Here is a 16266-nt window from a genome sequence, read left to right on the forward strand (position 1 = left end):
TATTGGTCTTACGATTTGCATCTGCTCAATAAAAAACAAAACAATAAGTAAATTACCTCACAACTCTACTGTAATAGCTTGACAGTTGTGACATCACAAGTTATAACAGTGTGAAAGTAATTACAGCTGCAGCCTAAATAGGCCTCCAGCCAACCATTTTATCAGTACTTTTTAGGGGTCTGGGTTCTAATATGATGTATTGGCAACGTATGAACGCCTAGAGATGGAAAACGTGATAGGAAGTCACAACTTTCCTTTTTGTGAGTTACCACTACTCCCAAGATAGCATGGACTTTTTTTTATAAATTACTGAGAATTGTATTATTTAAAATACAATTACAGTAAATGGGATTATGTAAATTGATGATTAAAATAGTAATTATTACACCAAGTCAAATTTACATTTTTAAATTATTTTTTGTCCAGAGCTGGTGGTGAATGATCATGGAGCATCACGAAGAGTGAAACAAGATCATCATGTCCCTCTGATCCGCAGTGTATAATTAATTTATGGTCAAAATGTCCAACATGGAGGTACGCTGACTAGCCCGCAGGACTACTCATCATGGAAAACTTTGTTAGAGATATCTCAAGTTAGGAATCACATTACACTGTTAGAAATTGCGAGAATTGGGGAAAGCAACATGGTTGGCCAAGTATTTTACCACAGGAAGTGCAGGAGCCTGTTTACTATGAAGAGAGATTTACTGACGAAGCAAAAAGCTGAAGCAAGTGTCAGTGATGATGCTGGAACAAGAGAGTGCATGAGTAAACACTTAAACCGAACACCATCATTTAAGTCAAACGTGTATGCTGAAGAATGTATATTTTGTGGAAAAAAAAATGCTACTAAGGAACAACTCATGGGAAACGTATCAAGGCCATGGAGCTTAGAGCTGACAAAATGCTGCGAGAGTGTGCAACCATTAATTGTGATTCAAAGATCTTAATTTGTAGTAGGGACAGTGTGCTGAAGAAGCCCATTATAGTGAGTCTTATTATAGAAACTATAATAGTGTTAAAGCAAAGGAGGAAGATTATGCACCTAGCATTCAAACCGATCACTACGAACCATATGATGAACTATTTCAATATATTAGAATTGATTATCGCTAACAAAGGCAATACGTGTAGAGACTCACTGAAACTCTTGAAACCCTCATGACACGCAGAGGAATACAGGAAATAAACAAATCAACCAAGAAGCATATTGGAAGAGTATTGGATTCAATTTGGTGACAGCCTCCACATATTCCCAGACATCCAAGGAAAGTTATTGGCCCAACCTGATAGTGTCATGCTACAGGACGTTGTAAGACAAAATGAGTTTGAAAAGAGAATTCAGTTTTAAAGGTTAAGGCAACAGACATGACTAAGATCACTGGTCAAACATCCTTGCACATTAGAACAATGATTAAAACAAACTTACCATGGCCATATCATCCATTTGTTTATTTACAGTGTCTGATTACCTTAAACTGTTCCTATTAGGACTTTTGACTGGAGATCGATAAAACAAAAAAGCCATCCAAAAGGGTTGGCCTTACTTATGCAATAATTCTGTCAGGACATTATATATGCAGTCACAAATGGCCAACAAGACCCCCCAAGCAATTGTGGCTCCCATACACTATCAAAACACTGACAATGTTTAAATCATTTGCACTCTAAACAGACTTGGTCATGGGATTGCATACTCACAACTGGAAGAAAATGATACCGCCTTGTGTCTTCAGAAACTTGCTACCTTAAATAAGCAAATTGTTCTTCCAGCTAACATTCAGCCTCACATCTTCACTAGCTTAGCATGGGATAACATTGATAGGCTGTAAGAGACTGTTAGTGGTAAGGGGACAACTGAGTCAATGGTACAGCTGTGCAGCCCAAGTTGTTTAGACCACAACTTTAAAGCACCTCTCCCAAGCATTGAGAAACAAAAGCAAAGAACATTGACCACCACAAATACTGAAGAATTAGTTAGCTTTATTTCGGTAAAAATAAATACCATAAAAGCACATCACAATTCAGTTTCATAGTTTTACAAGACAACAAGCTATGTAAAAAAGATTTTGAACATGAAGAATTAAGCTACATAAAAAATGTTCGGCATAAGCATTTTCCTACTGGAAGTTCATACCATATTATAGAATCGTATAAAAATGCAGGATTTTGCATAATAGGTATCAAAAGTCAAATACAAACCTAACCAAACATATCACAAAGTAAAACATTTGTTTAAAAATATAAAAAGTACCTGAGCATAAGAAAAGAAAAATACATTTGACAATGTAAAGTGATAAGTGCATACATTAAAATTTGCAAATGGGTTCATCGATGACCGCTCCCCTCATCTATTGTTAACTTTTCCTCTATTTTTTTAAGCAAATTCATTCTATTATGCCAGATAGAATCTAGATATTTTGCAAGGCAACAAGCCACTAAAACAGATGAATCAGATTTAAGAATTCTCAAAGCCAGTGAGCAGTTCTTAAAACCCATTTTCCTACATAAAGGAATAATCCAACAAACTCCGTTTATGGTATGCAGGACATTGAAAGAGGACATGGGTTATGGATTCTTCCCTGGCACAGCCCATCGGGCACATCTTAGAAGTGCAACTAGTATTAGTCCATTTACATGTTAGGATGCGCAGAGGAAGAGAGCCTATCCTGAATCTAATATACAATGCACGTGGAGAAAGTACTATGTCCATATATTGCGCAGATTCGTAGTGGCATTTGAATTGTACAAAGCTGCCAGTCATGGAAGATGGCGAAACAGCAGACAATTGTGAAAGTTGGACATAAAGCCAAAATGCATCCTTCAATGTCTGTATTGCATTTTTTGGGATAGATGGCGGGTCCTTCCAGTAAGACCCCAAACCAAGTAGTGAGAAGGTCCGTTCTACGTATACACACCACTTGATTTTTGAACTGGTGTTATTGGCCATCAGATTGACTAGCCCACATCTATAGGGAACAAGAGTCTAGTGACCATAGGCAAATCCAAAACAACAAAGGCCTGAGCGCGGCAATCTGGGTAATGGGAGGCAGGTTTAAATCCTTTCGAATAGGGAGCATTGGAGTGCTGGAAGGAACTCTTAACGACCTTAAAAAAGAGTTTTCCACCTTTGTCAGATCGTCTAAGTTACAGTGGCCCCACAATTCGGCTCCATAGAGGGCCCCCCCTCTTGCTTGCGATTTATAAATTTCAACAGCGGGCGTCATGGCAAAGCTAGGAGATCTAGCTGCGAATCTTACAATACCACTCGCCCGTTGTTTCAATCGGAAATTAGCCTTCTGAAGATGACCATGCCACTTGAGTCTAATTTCAGGCCGAGGTAATCAAAATTGCCGACTCTTTCCAGTGCGGCGCCCTCTAAATAAATGGGTCGTCGCATCCTGCCGTTTTTTTTATCCCCAAACACCATACACTTGGTTTTTAGCCGATTGATTTCTAGGCCATGGTCATTACAGAAATCCATGAACCTCGAAAGCAGGGTTGAAAGACCTGTAGCTGTTTGGGATATCAACAAGGTGTCATCAGCAAATAGGAGGCAGGGGATCTTCTGCCCTCCTAATTTGGGGGCGTCATTGGAACACTCCATGAGATAAGGAATACATGCATTTATGAAAAGAAGAAATAAGGTAGGGGCAAGCACACAACCTTGTCTTACGCCACGAGCAGTAGGGAATTTTTCACTTAGTTCACCTTGACGACCCCATCTGATTCTTCCATAGTTGCCAGTGTAGAGATCTGATAATATTTAGAGTAGAGCAAGGAACTCCCATTTTAGACAAAACCTCCCAGTTTATAGCGGGGTACTAAATCGAAAGCTGATTTTAGGTCGACAAATGCTACAAATAGGTGACCTAAATCCACATCGACAACTTTCCATTTGATGGCAATGAAACGGAATATCTGATCTATTGTACTGATTTTTTCTCTAAAACCCGCTTGGAGGTTATTTAGGATTTGGTTTTCCACTATCCATTTACTCAGCCTGCTCAACAATTGACGACAAAATATTTTTTGGAGGTTGTCGAGAAGGCTGATGGTCTATAATTTCCCGGGGAATTCCTCTCTCCTTTCTTATAGATGGGCACAATAATTGCCTCTTTCCACGAGTCAGGGTAAGATCTGGTAGTCAAAATGGCGTTTGAGCCTGTTAATGTACGGACTCCTGGTATTCTGGTTCGCTTTAAACATATCAGAGGGAATCCCATCCGACCCTGGGGCCTTCGCTGCTTTTTGAGCAGTGATGGCCAGCACAGTTTCATTCAATGTGAAGGGAGGCAAGGAGAACGTAGGCTCACCCAAGATTGTCAACTCTCCCAGGCTTGGTGCTTCACAGGCCAGTGTGGGGCCATACAGTTCCTTGAAATAAGAGAGCCAGGCATCAGGGGTAATATGAGACTCCAGATAGGGTGCTCTGTTCTGGTCACTGCGAGAGACCAGAAACCAGAACCGTTTGGAGTTGTGGGCCATAGCTGCCTCAAATAAATCACTCCAAAGCCCCTCTTCATACTCAAGTTTGCTTTTGTTGCATTTAGAAGCATAAGAACGTCTAGCATTGATAATACCTAGTCTATCCTTTGTCCTGAACACATTGACCAAGGTATTTTTAGCCTCTCTACACCTCTTGTTAAACCATTTAGAGCGAGGTTGGGACCAAGAGTTAGTCGAAGGCCTAGGACATTTGGTAAACAACTCTTTCAGAGTAACAGAGGTCCAAATGAAGAGACATAACTTCAGTTGGAGCAAGAATAAGGCTATCGTCGAATAGCTGGTGGGAAGTTAAAGCACACAATTTCTCGAAGCTTGTTTGATTGCTCAAAGGAATCCCCTCTTACTGTGCGCCTATTGCTAGACAACTCCATAACAGAAAACAGGAGGAAATACGGCTCCTGCTAAAAAAGATCTTATACGTGATCTGGAGAGGGGCATGATCGCTAGTATGGGGATTGCCCACTTCCACATCTAATATGTGGTGCCAAGCTCTTAAATCAAAGAAAATGTAGTCCAGTTTATTGCTATATGGACCCCTAAAGAAGGTTGGTCTGGCAGGAGTGTCAGCTGGGAAGTGGCCATTACCAAAACAGAGGCCATTGGATATCATAAGGTCTATTATCTGTGTAGCCCTAACACAATTTATATGAATTTTGCTGGATGGAATGAGGAATAGAAAAGGGAGGAATGTTCCATACACTATCTTCAGGCTGCATAACCTCTATGAGGTCTGCATTAAGTTCAAGTTGGACATTGAAATCCCCTGCTATTATTATTTTTTTTTTTTAAATATATTTATTGGTTTTATATTTCGAAATATGATACAAATTGTTCAGTTTGCAACCACAGGATAAACCAAAACGATGATTAATTATCTAAGTCTTGAAACAAATACACACAACCCCTCTATGCACTTCACGGAACGCTTCTGGTCTTGCAATATCATTCCTGGCTGCACCCTCCCTAGGTTTATCCTTCACTGTTTATTTTATATAGGCATTCGTTTGAGACCAGTGTGGACCTTGCTTTACGTGCATGGGTTCCCTGAGTGTCTGAGGGAAGGGGCATCAACTAGGTTAGTGTATGCGAGTGGCTCCCCTGGTTTTCTGCTCCCCGCGCCGCGCCACCACTGTGGTGACATAGTCTTAGTGGGCATTTATTGCTAGAGAGATGGGCGGGTGTGATGCATGTGCACTGTGTTGTCTGGGTGTCTTATGAATTCTGTTCCCGTGATGAGGGGTGCAGGTGAATTTATGCTGTGGTTGTTGCGAATACGCGCGCCCCAATTTAAGGAGGCTTTTCATCGTTTTTGCCCTCCAGCTTTGTTACCATATCCTCCCATGTAGAGCAACCTGTGTGTTGCCGCCCTTCACGCACCATTCTTTTTAGTACCTGATATTCAGTACGCGTCCAGCGTGTTATTAGAGAGTGCCAGGATTTCAGATCGGGAGCCATAGAGGCTTTCCAATGCATTGCTATTAACCTTTTATACATTAAAAAGGCCAGGTCTATAAATTTATGTAAATGTCTTTGTTTTTTGGGTCTCTTCCTAAGTCCCAACAGGCAGGACCCGGGGTCTGCTACCAGTGCCAGTCCCGTAAGCCCAGATACCTCCTCTACCACCTCCGCCCAGGCCGTTTGTATATTCGGGCAATCCCATACCATGTGGAAAAAGGATGCTGACGGCAATCTGCATCTGGGGCACATTGATGCTGCATCAGGGAACATGCGCTTTATTCTGGCTGGGGAAAGATATGTTTGATGCGTGTAATTGAATTGGGTATATCTAAATCTGGGATTCCTTGACACACCTCTGATGTGGGATAGGGCCTTAGGCCAGTCTTCGTGGGATCGGGGTGGGGAGTACTGCGTTCCATCTATCCCATGTTTTCCCTGTCTGTGTAACAGGGGTCTTGTTGAGGATTCTATATAGATTGGATATTGTTTTAGTTTGATCGCTGTGTTGTAGAAGCTGGTGAAGCACAGGGGAGATCTCTGGTTCCGAGATGCCCATTCCCCAAATTTTCCTGATTTCGTGACATATGGCATGATATGTCAGGAACTGTCCCGGATTTATCTCCGTGAGGGCCTGAAGGGCCTCGAACGTCATTAGTTTACCGTCTTCGTAGCAATCCCCTACGGTCAGTATTCCTGCTTCGTTCCACTGCTTTGCAGCTTGCATTCTGGCTGCGTTCCCCACTAACAGGTAATTCAGCGGTACGTGTGGAGAGTATGGGAGCTTATCCGCTCTTTTTTGCACGTATCTGGCCCAGCACGCGTACGCAGCTGCAAGCAGTGGGTTGACCAGTGCCACTTCGGGGGGGCTTCGTCGACAGCCAATTTAAAAGGGGGGTCCCGTTCCGCCGAGGCTCTAGGCTCATAGGTTCCGCTTGCTCTGGTCTGTGGATCCAATATTGGACCCATTGAAGTTGTGCGGCTGCATAGTATTTTTCAAAATTCGGGGTTCCTAGGCCACCATTGTCCAGCGGACATTGTAGTGTGGGTAGCGCCACTCGCGCTCTGCCACCTCCCCAAATGAGCTGCAGCAATGCTGTGTTTAGATTGCTGAAGAATCTTTTGGGAATAATTATCGGTAGGGCCGCAAAGTAATATAAAAGCCTAGGTAGAATCAACATATTAGCAATCGCCACCCTGCCGGGTGGCGAGAGAGGGAGCTTGTTCCAGAATTGTAGGGAGCCTTTTATAGATGTTAGCGCCTTCCCCAGGTTCCCATCTCTTAAGTCTTCCGTGGCATGATATATGTTTATCCCTAAGTATTTGAATGTTGTAGGGCACCACTTAAGATGTCCTGTCTCTGGGGGGATCATGATTATTAGGAGCCCTTTTTACCAGGGGAAAGACACACGACTTCTCCCAGTTTACCACAAGGCCAGATAGGCCTCCGAATTCAGCCAGTAAAGATATTACAGATGGGATAACTGCACAGCCGTTCCTGATATAGATCAACGCATCATCTGCATATAGTGAAATCGGGTGATGTACCCCGTTCCTAATAATTCCCCATTCATGCTCCATGAGGCGAACTTTTGCCGCTAATGGTTCCATTGCTATGGCAAACAGTAGCGGGGATAAGGGGCATCCCTGCCGTGTCCCCCTAGAGATCGGGAAACTATCAGAAATCACCCCGCCTGATTTCACCCTCGCGTTCGGGCTAGAGTACAATGTCCGAACCCAGCGGATATAGTTAGGGCCTATTCCCATACAGGCCATCGTGGCCAACAGAAAGTCCCACTCGAGCGTATCAAAGGCCTTTTCTATGTCTAATGAGAGCACCATTTCCTCCTGTGCATTCTTGGGGGTGTCCTATTATGCCCAGCAATCTTCGAATATTCAGGAAGGTGTTACGTTTGGAAATGAAGCCACTCTGATCTGCATGTATCAGTAAGTGCATGAGGGGGGCCAACCTGTTGGCCAATATTTTGCCTAATACTTTGCAGTCTGTGTTCAGCAGCGATAGTGGTCTATAAGATTTCACATCTGTGTGGTCTCGACCCTGTTTAGGGAGTACTACTATCAGAGCCTCCCTTTGAGATGTGGGCAAGCTTTCTGTAGTCCACGCCTCTTGGAACACTCCTAGCAGATGAGATTTCAAACTGGGTAAATAGGCTTTATAATACTCCGAAGGGAGACCATCAGTGCCACGGGCTTTGTTCCTGGGTAGCTGTGCAAGGGCTAGTTCTATTTCTGCTATTGTTATAGGGGTTTCAATTCCATCTCTATCTGGTTGTGGTAGCTGGGGTAGGAAGGAGTCCGCCAGAAAGGCCTCTAGTTGTGTAGCCGTGCACGCAGTACGTTTAGTGTATAGGTTAGAGTAATAATTCCTAAACACCTCGTTTATTTCTGCTTGTGTAGTAGCCATTTCTTGCGCGCCCGCCCGGATGGCCCCTATCAGGGCCTGCTGTCTATCCTCACGTAGTAGCCACGCTAGCATTCTGCTTGATCTATCTCCTTCCGTTTGCAACCTGGTTAAGTAATATTTATAGTCGTGGCAGCGGAGCCTGCCATCTGCCTCATTATATTTTAAGCGCTTTTCTTTCAGGGCAATACTGGTAATTTCCCCCCGTGCTACCGCTTTTTCCACATCCCGCAGCTCCTTCTCAAGTTTGCTAATTTCCACCTGTAAGGAGCGTCTCACTCCCCACGTAGTGGACATACATACTCCGCGGGCCACTACTTTGTGGGCATCCCATTCTATCGCCCGGGTTGTTGCAGACATAGCGTTTATTTCCCAATATTGGCCTATAGTTTCCCCCAGTGATGTAGCGAATGCTTGGTCTTGTAGAGCTTCCGCCTGGAATCTCCAAGTGGGTATTACCTGACGTGCCCTGCCCCAATTCAGGGTTACCTGCAGTGGCGCATGGTCCGAGACTGTCTTTGCCAAATATTCGGATTCAGTTATCAGCGCCCCTATTTCGCGAGTGCCCCATATTATGTCAATTCTAGTGTGGGTATTGTGTGGGACCGAATAAAATTAATATTCTTTTTGCTCTGGATGGCCTAACCGCCATACATCATATAGGCCCATAACATTTGCCCATTCTTGCAGGGGACTTACGAGCTTCCTATTAGGTGATGCGCTCTGGTGGGCGCTAGTTCTATCTAATGCTGCCACTGGGGTACTGTTAAAATCCCCACCCCAGATGGCAAGGGGTATGGGGTGGGTCAGCAACGTTGGGGTGAGAGTGGTGAGAAAGCCTATGGTGCCGCTGTTTGGGGCGTATGCCCCGACCACAGCCATTTGTCTACCATCTAATCTGCCCTCCATTACTACGTACCTCCCTCCCTGGTCTATCTTGTGTGTTGACAAGAGGAATGGAACTCCCGCTGCTATCCAGATCAGCACCCCTCTCGCGAAGGTCGAATATGTTGTGCCAATCAGCTGGCCCCCCCACTTCACTCGCATGTCTCGTAGATCCCCCTCCAGCATATGTGTCTCTTGCAAAATAGCAATATGCACTCCTAGTCTCTTAAGTCGAGCATGCACTCTAGCCCGTTTGTTCGGGGTCCCTAGGCCCCTGACATTCCATGTTAGTATAATATACTGGTTCCCCATGTTGCTTCTAGAAGACATCTTATAGGGTGCAGGGGATATGTTGCTGTGACATGAGCCTGGGTTTTAATGTTGGCCCATCTGGTCTCTGCCTTTCTGCTGCTAACATTTAGATATAACGGGTGCAGGTCCATCTTTAGTGCATTAAGTGATTCTGATCGCTGCATTTCTACTAAACTACTAACCCCCACCCCCCTGGTTAAACCCCTTATGCTACTTACAACTACAATGAAACTACAAAACTTAAAAATGCGTAACATAACTTTTATCCAGTTGGATTTACTTAGTGGGATTCTCATATCTTACAGATGTGGCTCTTGTAAGGGGCTCACATCATGCCGCAGACTAAGTCTGCCAATATACTCAGGCGCCCCCCCTTGGCATGTTTCTGTTCCTTCTGGCCCCAGCCGCCCGCCTCTTGCCACCTGTTAGTGCCCCAAGTCACTTAGCTTAGTGTTTATATCAAAGATGTATATTGTTGGAAGCGTTCTGTCCCCGCAACTCGGCAGTGTCGTGGAGTCTCTGCAGGTTTTCCTGGTACGAGCGCCATCCCTAGTGTTCACTCTGGATCTGAGCGACTAGTTTATAGATCATCCGCAGATCTCGGAGTGACCTTCGGCCCACCTAGTTCTCCAGTTACCGTGGATACGGAGCTGGCTGTGTCTGAATCCAGTTCCAGCTCCACAAGCCCACCGGGAGTTATATTGCTGCTTTGCATGTGTAATGGCGTCTCTTTAAGCACTTTTGCTCTTTCCTCTGCTGCTTGCCGGACATTGGGCTGGCCTCTGGTACGCCGTTTGGATCTCGTCCCTGCAGTGGATCTCCCCCATTTCTCGTCCTCATCTGCGTCTTCTCGGGGGTGTGCAAGGCCCTTGGCATGGAGCCATGTCCAGGCGTCCTCGGTACTGGTGAATATATGGGTACGGTCCTCCATCACTACTCTCAACTTGGCTGGGAAGAGCAGGGCATATTTTATGTTCTGTTCTCGTAAGCGTTGCTTGATTTTAACAAAAGAATTACGCCGATTCTGCACCTCTTGCGTGAAGTCAGGGTAAGCATTGATGTTCGAGTCTTCATACTTGAACGGGCCCTTATTGCGGAATTGTTGCAATATTGCATCTCGATCTCTGTAGTTTAAGAACCTGGCAATCAATGGTCTGGGGGGCTGGCCAGGGGCCGGAGACCTGCCCGGAACTCTGTAAGCCCTTTCAACTGAGAAAAACTTGGATGGAGCCCCACTTAACACCTCTTTAATTAGCCACTGCTCTAGGGAAATTTCTGATTCCGGTTGACGCATACTTTCCGGGAATCCCAGAAATCTCACGTTATTTCGGCGCGCCCTGCTCTCCATTTCCTCGGATCTTCTCCAGAGTATCTTCAGCTCTTCATCCATGCGCTGACTTTGTTTTTGATTCCCTTGCACTATTGGGGTTAGTTCCGCTATCTCAGCTTCAGTTGTTTTTGCTTTTTCGGCTAGGCTGCGATGATCCACTCGCAGGAGGTTCAGGTCTTGCACGACTGCATCAATTCTGCCCTCCAGTGATGACTTAGTGTCCAGTATTGCCTGCAATACTTTCTCGAACTGGGCTGAATGCGCTGGAAGTGTGTTTTCCAGAGATTGTAAGGATGGGCCAAATTGTTGATCTGTTGGCGTTATTGCTTGGGTTGTTCGATCTGGGTTCTTGATTGACTTGGCTCTCCCGGCCATTTTGGCTGTCAGGGGGGTGCCTCCCAATCCGCAGGGATTTCGCACGGATGGGCTTGCGATTAGACAGTAGAGCAAAGGAGCATCCAGTCCTGATTTGGCTAATTTTGGCCTGTGTGTTCAGTGACAAATACTGCAGTCATTGATAAGTTCAAAGGTATAACTCAGCGTTCCCATGGGGCTGTCCGCCAGGCGTGTCGAAATGTGTAGGGGATACGGTCCTTGGGGAAGAGCGCTTGTTTCTTCTTGTGTGGCGGCGGGGCTTGGTGTCAGAGGTTTCCCTCAGATAGAGGGGAGAATTGCTGGACGGCCGGGTGAGGCGCCTAGGCACGGGAAAGGTCCCGGGTTGGGGCGCTCGCGGGGTGCTGCGAATATGCCTTGTGCAGCTAGGAACCCTTGTGGCAGGGACCCACTGCTAGAAAGTCCAGAACAGTCCACGCATCTACAGTCCAGCCCAGCCGTCCATTCTGCCTGTGGTGGATAAGCTGTGCTCCCAGGAGCACGCAGTGCGCTTCTGTCTTGCCCAGTTGCGTGGGTGGAGCGAGGGGGGGGGCGCTTGCCGCCCCCTAGGTTTACCCCCTCCGCGAAGTTTGGTGTTCCCCTACTCGTGGGCGCCCTCCTCGCCTTATTAATATTTGTATTCTTTTTTTTATTTTTTTATTTTTATTCAGATGCACAAAGTTTCTGGTCCTGGACTCCCCGCTGCCTGCTGAGCCGCCGCCGCTCTGCGTCTGCCCCGCCGGGCCTCCTCACTGCTCCTCTGCCGCCCTTCTCCGCGCCGGCCGCCGAGATCAAAGATGGCGCCCAAGCTCCTCAAGACGGAGTCCCAGGGCGCCCGGCAGTGCAAGACTGCACAATCCTCCGCCGGACGCGCCTCCCCTGCTCTCCCAGTCTCAAGCAGGCAGGGAGGCAGGCAGCGGCCGCGCCCGGTGAAATCGCGACCGGGGCCGCAGCTCCCCCCGCCTCTCACCTCTCTCGGCGCGGGCCGACGAGTCCCAGACTCGCCCCGCGGGGTCCGGAGCGCGCTCGCAGCGCGAGCTGAATGCCCCGGTCTCCCCCAGCCGCGCCGCCGTCCCGGCCGTCCCTGTCAGGCCGCTGGGGGGGCGCCTGCCAGGATATCCCGAAGTGGCCGGGAACAGAGCGCTCGGATCAAGCGACCGTCCCGGCCGCCATCTTGGCTCCTCCAAATCCCCTGCTATTATAATGTGGTATTTGAGACGGAGGTCCAGGATTAAGGTATTCAATAGCTCGATAGTAGTTGAGCGATGGTTAGAAGGTCCCGGCCTACTGTAAATATTTATACAAAGAACAGGGGCGCCTGAGATTGGATGGACGGCAACGGCCAAAATATCATAAGAGTCCACATATATCTCCTTTATTCCTCCCACCTCTGTCGATTTTACCCAGGTAGTTAAACCCCCTGCCGCCCTACCTGTTAAAGATGGCTTAGCAGGTTTAAAAAAGGAACTAAACCCCTGTCTGTACGTGCAATGTTTTGCCCAAGTTTCCTGAAACATACAGACATTAAAGTTTGACAAGTGTCTCCCACTCAGTATCAGCAAGTTTGCCATTAATGCCAGCCACATTCCAGGACAGAAGTTTTGCTGTTTTCTGTGGAGTGGAGCAGCTTGATTTCATGAGAATGTCATCTGAAGAATAGCTGTCGATAAGTTTCATCATGGATAAATTTGTAAAATTGTTAATGGTATCAGATTGTGGATCCGGAGAAAGAACGACGCCCGGACTGGATAAATTAGGTGAGGAATCTATGGCCAGTGAATCTGGACTAAAAATGGAAATGCAAGGATTAGTAAAACAGTCAATGTCCGAAGTAGCCCCCTGGAAATCGAGATCACATGCTGTTTGGCCACTTGAAACAAGACCGGAGCTGATCATGGGATCTAGATCAGATGGTGAACCTTTACAGACCTGGTGGCCTAAGATCTTGGTTATTTGCAGAACGGCTCGAGACCAAGTTGGATGTTCTAAAAAAAAGATTGTTGCGTGTGACCAGCAATAGGGCAGCTAGCGGTGAAAAAAATAGCAGAAGGCTTCCTGTTTGTGGTCCGTGCTTCCATATCTAGGAGACCTGCTACCAAATGGGGATTTTTAAGATTAAGTTTTATAAAATCACTGCGACCAGGAGAACCATTGGCTCGTTTGGCAGATAAAATGTCATCATGAATGATTGAACCACAGCCTCTGTCGTGTCTCAGCCAGTGCGAGACCTTGTTGACTAGTGAAGCTTTATCTTCTCGCATGTTTGGAGGCAAAAATGGGACTATATATATGGAATGTGTTGCCCAATTGAAGCTTGCACAAAACAATCTGGGTTGTTACAAGACAAGAAGCAAGCCTCACACAGATAATACCAAGTTGGACAGGATTTAACATCAGTACTAGAGGCCTAGTAAGTGTACCACAGGATTCCATTGGCTACTTGCCCACCATTAATGCCCCTGCAACTGAGTTGACAACTGTTTCTGAAATTGAGACAATCAGAGCTGGTAAGGGAGTCACTGCATTTGGTGAAAATTGTAGTGCTCAAGGATCAAGCTCTACGAAAAAGCAACTCAAATTGTATGGAAGCATAAAGCAACATATGAGAGAATCATTCTTCAAATGGGCACCTTTCACACTATTTGCAATGTCATGTCCATTCTTGAAAACCACTTTAAAAACATTGGCCTTCGCGACCTTTGCATTTTAGCGGACATGACAGCAGAAGGATCAATATCAGTACTAGAAGGTTGTATGTACAATTTTGCAGTTCAAGTACACAAGTGCATGTATGAAGCTATGTTGGGACTGGCTTGATTGGAATTTATCCCCTGGGTGGAGAATTATGGAGGTAGTCTACTCCTTCATTGAGGACGTTATGACTTTGCAAAAGACCTATGCCAACCAAGATTAGACTATCTCTTGCGGAATGCTGCCTTTGCAAAGCCAAACCGCATTAGGATGTATTCCTGGAACATCTTAGTCATGACAATGGAGATCTCTGCATTTTGGAGGTCAGTATTGGTCATTGTTCAAGAGGTCTTGCTGGCTCTGCTGCTTGAGAAGGAAATTAGCATTTACATCTTACTGCCAAATGCTCTATGATCTCATGGTGTTTTGCATATTACAGGATGAATTATGATACCTCTATACTATGCCGAAATATAACTTTCAGTGAACCATCCAGTGATACACCACAACTTCATCAACGGATGCTTTTTAGTTCAACTGTCCAATGTTAATCCATTTAGACAAATTCCAGTCAAACGATAGAGGTAACAGTAAAAAAAAAAAAAAAGAGACTGGGTGGTACAACAAGGTTCAACCTCAAGACGGGTGCTGTGAAAAGATGATGGCTGAACACAGAAGCGCCTTTTTGGGTCAGATAAGGTAAATGGTTTGTAACAGATCAGATCTTACTCATGCAGACCTACATAAGGTCAAACTGAAAACAACAAGGATACTGATACGAGAGCGGTTAGTCTGGTTCAAAGCTGGATAAACCCATTTGTTGGGCCACATGAACTCAGCCTCTCCACGGCGAAAAAAAAAAAAAAAACATCTCAAGACATAGTGTTCAACATAATGAAAGCACCTGAAATAGGGGAACAGTGCCATGCAGACTTCAAACTTGAGACTTGAGAATACTCCACCTATTAAGACGTTTCATGATCCAATGAAAATGAACAAACTAAAAACGTTCACTAGCTTGTCCAAGAAGGCAGTGAACAGCAACGGCAGGACAATCATCATGAAAGCAGATAAAGCACTATTTGGTCAAGTCATTGTGACCACACAGAATCAGAAGCTTCAAATGGGGGATGTACACACACCCCTTAGGACCTTTACCATGGGCTTTAGCAACTCCAGAAGGTCTGTTGTGAAAAACAAGCAAAACTGTTTTAGCAACATACTTGCAGAAAGACATTACCCCTGAGAAAATACCTGCAAATTCAGTCACACTGATTGATGGTATGGTTCTTGTTCACAGAGAACAAGGAGAGGAATCAAACTCTGGTGAGTGGACTTGTCCATGGCTTGGAAGGGGGAGGAGGGGGGGGGGGGGAAGGAGATAGGACTCAAAGAACCGATGTTGTGTTTGATATGTATAACGAGATGGCTATTAGGAACAGTGAAAGGACACTCCAGTGTAAAACTCATGCACCAGTTACAGAGCATCTCACCTTCCCAGATTGTCAGACAGTGGAGGACATTAAGCCACTTAAGGAATAAAATAAGTAATTGCATTTCTTGGTAATGAAAGGAGAAAACCAGAGTATTTTGTAAAACCCGAGAATAAAACTAAGGGTGGGCGGCGAGCTCCACTCTGCCGGCGGAGTTAACAGTTTGGCCCTCCACTTACACAGTTCGGCCAAAAACTCCACTAGTCCCAGCAGCGGAGCACACTGTGCGCACTGCAGCCCCGATATGGGCCAAACAGCACAAACGCAGACAATCTGCATTAGTGCTGCATGGCCCATAACTGGGCTGCAGTGCGCACTTAGTGCAAAAAAAAAAAAAATCAGCAGGGCATGGCTTCTGCAGGGCTGCATTGGTGCCAGCTCCAGTACCAGGCTTCCCTTTCACTATCCTCTGCCAAGGGGTAGAGGGAGGCAGAGAGCCAGGCCACTCGCAACCCTCCTGGACCCAGTTAAGTCCTTGTTTCTCTTGTGTGCGCACACAGGGCTTGCACTGGGTATGGAGAAGATTTGCCTCGGAGGGGTCTGTGCTGGGGAAAAAAGGAAAAAAAGGAAACTTGCCATCAGAGCTCCACTTGGAGAACCGGTCTCCCCAGAGTCCCTGGGAAAGAAGGCGGTGTTATGGAGGTACTGTGCTGAGGCCAACAGGGAGACCTGGGGACCATCAGACGGTTGGTGGTGAGCTGGTTTGCCGCTTCTAGTGCTGAACCCTAAAGAAAGGGCAGTCTGAAGCTGTGCATAATTGTGGAGAAAGGGATTGCTAGGCTGGTGCAAGATGGGGG

The 16266-nt window shown here is 46.0% G+C and overlaps 1 protein-coding gene across 1 annotated transcript in view; it reads right to left on the reverse strand.

The window, feature by feature from the left end:
- The window catches only part of WEE2 (WEE2 oocyte meiosis inhibiting kinase), a 143206-nt gene that overhangs the window by 64614 nt on the left and 62326 nt on the right, over window positions 1-16266 (reverse strand). The gene's annotated exons all lie outside the window — the stretch shown is intronic.

The sequence above is a fragment of the Pleurodeles waltl genome, chromosome 4_1, assembly GCF_031143425.1.
Source record: "Pleurodeles waltl isolate 20211129_DDA chromosome 4_1, aPleWal1.hap1.20221129, whole genome shotgun sequence".
In the NCBI taxonomy this organism is placed as follows: Eukaryota; Metazoa; Chordata; class Amphibia; order Caudata; family Salamandridae; genus Pleurodeles; species Pleurodeles waltl.